At 41.4% G+C, this 4,057-nt stretch overlaps 1 pseudogene; it reads left to right on the top strand.

Moving 5' to 3' along the window:
• Nucleotides 1–635: 635 nt before the first annotated feature.
• Nucleotides 636–3,024, top strand: LOC102267524 (nuclear pore complex protein Nup88 pseudogene; annotated as a pseudogene).
• The last annotated feature ends 1,033 nt before the right edge of the window (nt 3,025–4,057 follow it).

The raw sequence follows: 4,057 nt of genomic DNA, 5'->3' as shown, positions 1-4,057 counted from the left end.
CATTAGCTTTGTTTTTTGAAAATGAGAATTTGAGCTGCACTGGTTAGGTGTGGGTATAAGTATGCCACGGGCATGTGTGTGGGCTTGCGTATGTGTGGTTGTGTGCTCCTGTGTGTGTATGGTGGGGTGGTTCATATAGATTTCCATATCAACACAACTTAGCTGACAAAGTTCTGGGCTCCCTCAATGATAAAGATGGGTCTCCTTTCAACCCATCCTCACTATGTAATCAACAATTGAAAATAATATAATAAAAAATAGTAAACCCACATACTGTGCCTAAAAATCTTCAACAAGTGAATTACCAGAAAATAAAGAGCACCCTTTTCAATAATCCAAGGATCAAAGAGGACTTAAGAGGAATTTAAAAAAAAAACGATGAATGGGATAAAAATGAAAACACAACACCAAATTTTGTGGGACACAGTTAAAAGCAGCACCAAGAGGGAAATTTTTAGCACTAAGAAAGAGAAAATATCTCACATAAATAATCTAAGCACTTAAGAACCTAAAGAGACACAAACTCAAGTAGAAGGACGGGAAAAACGAAGAGAACTGATAAAATTGCAAACATAAAACCAACAGAGAAACGAAACAAAAAAAGTATGTTCTTTGAAAAGATCAATAAAAGTGGTATGCCTCTAGAAAGACTAACAAAAAAAAACACGGGGCCGAGGCAGTGGACGGCTGGAGCGGATTGGCTGCGCGCTCAGCGGCGAGGCCACGGAGAGCTGTGGGCTCAAGATGGCGGCGCCGAAGGCCGCCCCGGGGACGGTGAGCTGCGGCCTACCTGGCTGCCCAACCACGCCGTGTTCTTGCGGCTCCGAGAGGGACGGAAAAACCAGAGCTCAGCTGAAACCGAGAAGCCAGCTTCATCATTGCCTTCGTCGCCGCCACTGCCTCCTCAGCTGTTGATGAGAAAGCTGGTCTTGGGCCTCGCAGAGAGCTCTTTCTGTGGGGCGCAGAAGACAGCGCCTTCTTAGTCATGCGCCTTCTGGGCCCCAGCTGCGCCGGTGAGGAGCCCTCCCTCTCGCAGTACCAGAGATGGCTTTGCATAAATGCACCCCTGTTTGAAATCTATCAAGCCTTGTTAAGCCCAGCACAACATCATGTAGCATCATGTAGGAATAAAAGGACTTACATTAGAATTACCTAAAAGATGGGGAAAGAATTCTGAATTTGAAGGTGGAAAATCAGCAGTGAATTGTAGCACGACTCCTGTTGCTGAGAGATTTTTCACCAGTTCAACCTCTCTGACTCTGAAGCATGCTGCCTGGTATCCGAGAGAGTTGCTAGATACTCAAATTGTGCCGTTAACGTCAGACAACGTCATAAGAATTTACCCTTTGCGTGAGCCCCAGACACCGACTAAGGTCATCGTACTTTCAGAAGCAGAAGAGGAAAGTCTTATACTCAACAAAGGAAGGGCCTACACAGCATCTCTGGAGGAGACAGCAGTTGCATTTGACTTTGGGCCATTGTCAGCAGTCCCAAAGCACATATTTGGATGAAAAGGCAAAGAAGAAGTAGTGGCTACTCCCTGTACATCTTATATGAAAATGAGGAGACTTTCCTTACGTTTGTTAGTCTGTTGCACAGCCCTGGGAGTGTGGGTAAGCTATTCGGCCCGTTGCCCATGCATCCTGCTGTTGAAGATAACTATGGCTACCATGCTTGTGCTGTGCTTTGCTTACCATGTGTCGCCAACATCCTGGTGATTACTACTGAGTCAGGAATGCTTCATCACTGTGTTGTGCTGGAGGGGGAAGAAGAAGATGACCACACATCAGAAAAGTCCTGGGATTCCGGGGCTGACCTCATTCCATCACTGTATGTGTTTGTGTTGAGTTGGAGCTTGCTCTGAAACTGGCATCTGGAGAGGATGAGCCCTTTGATTCTGACTTTTCTTGTCCAATGAAACTTCATAGAGATCCCAAGTGTCCCTTAAGATTCCACTGTACTCATTAAGCTGCTGTACATAGTGTTGGGCTACCTTGGATTCATAAACTTCACAAGTTTCTTGGATCAGATGAAGAAGACAAGGACAGTTTACAGGAACTGGCTACAGAACAGAAGTGCTTTGTACAGCACATTCTTTGTAGGAAGCCACTGCCATGCAGTCAGCCAGCTCCTTTTCAAGGATTCTGGATCATCCCTGACATCCTGGGGCCAACAATGATCTGCATCACCAGTACCTATGAATACCTCCTCAGGCCTTTACTAAGCACAGTCCATCTAGCGTCTCCTCCCCTGCTTTGTACCCGAGAAGATGTTGAAATGGCAGAGTCTCCCCTCCGTATTCTGGCTGAAACCCCAGATTCCTTTGAAAAGCATATTAGAAGCATTTGCAACGTAGTGTTGCAAATCCAGCATTTTTGAAATCATCTGAAAAAGATACGGCTCCTCCTCCCAAAGAATGTCTTCAGCTCATCAGCAGAGCCACCCAGGTGTTCAGGGAATACTACATTCTTAAACAGGACCCGGCAAATGAGGAGATTCAGCGGAGGGTCAAATTGTTGTGTGACTAAAAAAGAAACAATTAGAAGATCTCAATTACTGTTGAGAGGAGAGGAAGAGTCTACGGGAAATGGCTGAGCGCTTAGCTGACAAATATGAGGAAGCCAAGGAAAAACAAGAAGACATCATGAACAGAATGAAAAAAGTACTTCACAGTTTTCAGTTTCAGCTCCCAGTTCTCTCTGACAGTGAGAGAGACACGAAGAAAGAATTATAGCGATACTCATCAACTTCGTCATTTGGGCAATGCTGTCAAATGGGTTACTATGAAAAAAGACTATCAACAACGAAAGATGGAAAAGGTACTGAGTCCTCAAAAGCCCACCATTACTCTCAGCACCTACCAGTGGAAATGCATTCAGTCCATCCTGAAGGAGAAGGGTGAGCACATAAGAGAAATGGTGAAGCAAATTAATGGCATCCGAAATCATGTAAACTTCTGAACCACCAAGAACAGACTCACATCTGAGTTAACACACATGAAGGCTTAATCTCACTGTAAAATGAACACGTAGCACTAATATATAAAGAGGCAGGTGCCTTGTTAGTGCAGTAGGTAAAAGTGTGCGTCAATCTCATAATTTATAAAGAGGCATTCTGGATGAACTTTGGTGTGATTGTACATTACTTTTTATACTCTTATATAATTAATTGAATAAATGCTTGTATTTAAAAAAGAGGAAGACAGATTATTAAACACTAATAACAGGAAGGAAACTGTGTGTCACTACACATTCTGCAGACATCAAAGGTAATAATCAAATCATATGAACATCTATAACTTAGATGAAGTACATAAATTCCTCAAAATACAGATTATCTCAACATACTCAATATAAAATAAATAACTTGAATAGCCCTTCAAGGAAATTGAAGTCACAATTTAAAGACTTTTGAGAAAGAAATTTCCAGATAATTTGACTGGAGGATTCTTTCAAATGTTTAAAGAAGAATTATCACCCATTCTACATAATCTTTTACAGAAAGTAGAAGAAGAGACAACACTTCACACCTCACTTTGTGAGACCAGTATTACCCTACTACCAAAACTGGATAAAGATGATACCAAAAAGTACATAGTATAACCATGGATCAATATCCTTCACAAATACAAATAAAAAAACCTTTAATAAATATTAGCAAACAGAATACAGGATTTATTCCAGAGATGCAAGGCTGGTTTGATACTTAAAGTATCAATGAAATTCACTGTATTAAAAGGCTAAAGAAGAAAACCACATAATCAATCAATACAGAAAAATCATTTGAAAAAATTCAACTATTTATGATAACACTTAAAAAAAATAAGGGAGGCGGGGAACTTCCTCAATTTGATAAAAAAAAAAAGTACCTATTAAAAAACCAGCAGCTACTAAAATATTAACATTGAAAGACTGAACGTTTTTCCCTAAGATTGGGAGCAAGGAAAGGGTGTCTGTATTAACTCCTTGTGTTCAATACAGTACCGGAAGCCTTGGGTAGCACAAAAAGGCAGAAGGAAATAAAAGACGTACAGGATGAAAAGACATACAGGATGAAA

This window comes from Bos mutus, chromosome 22 (genome assembly GCF_027580195.1).
Source record: "Bos mutus isolate GX-2022 chromosome 22, NWIPB_WYAK_1.1, whole genome shotgun sequence".
Classification (NCBI taxonomy): domain Eukaryota; kingdom Metazoa; phylum Chordata; class Mammalia; order Artiodactyla; family Bovidae; genus Bos; species Bos mutus.
This window is presented reverse-complemented; position numbering and strand designations above follow the sequence as displayed.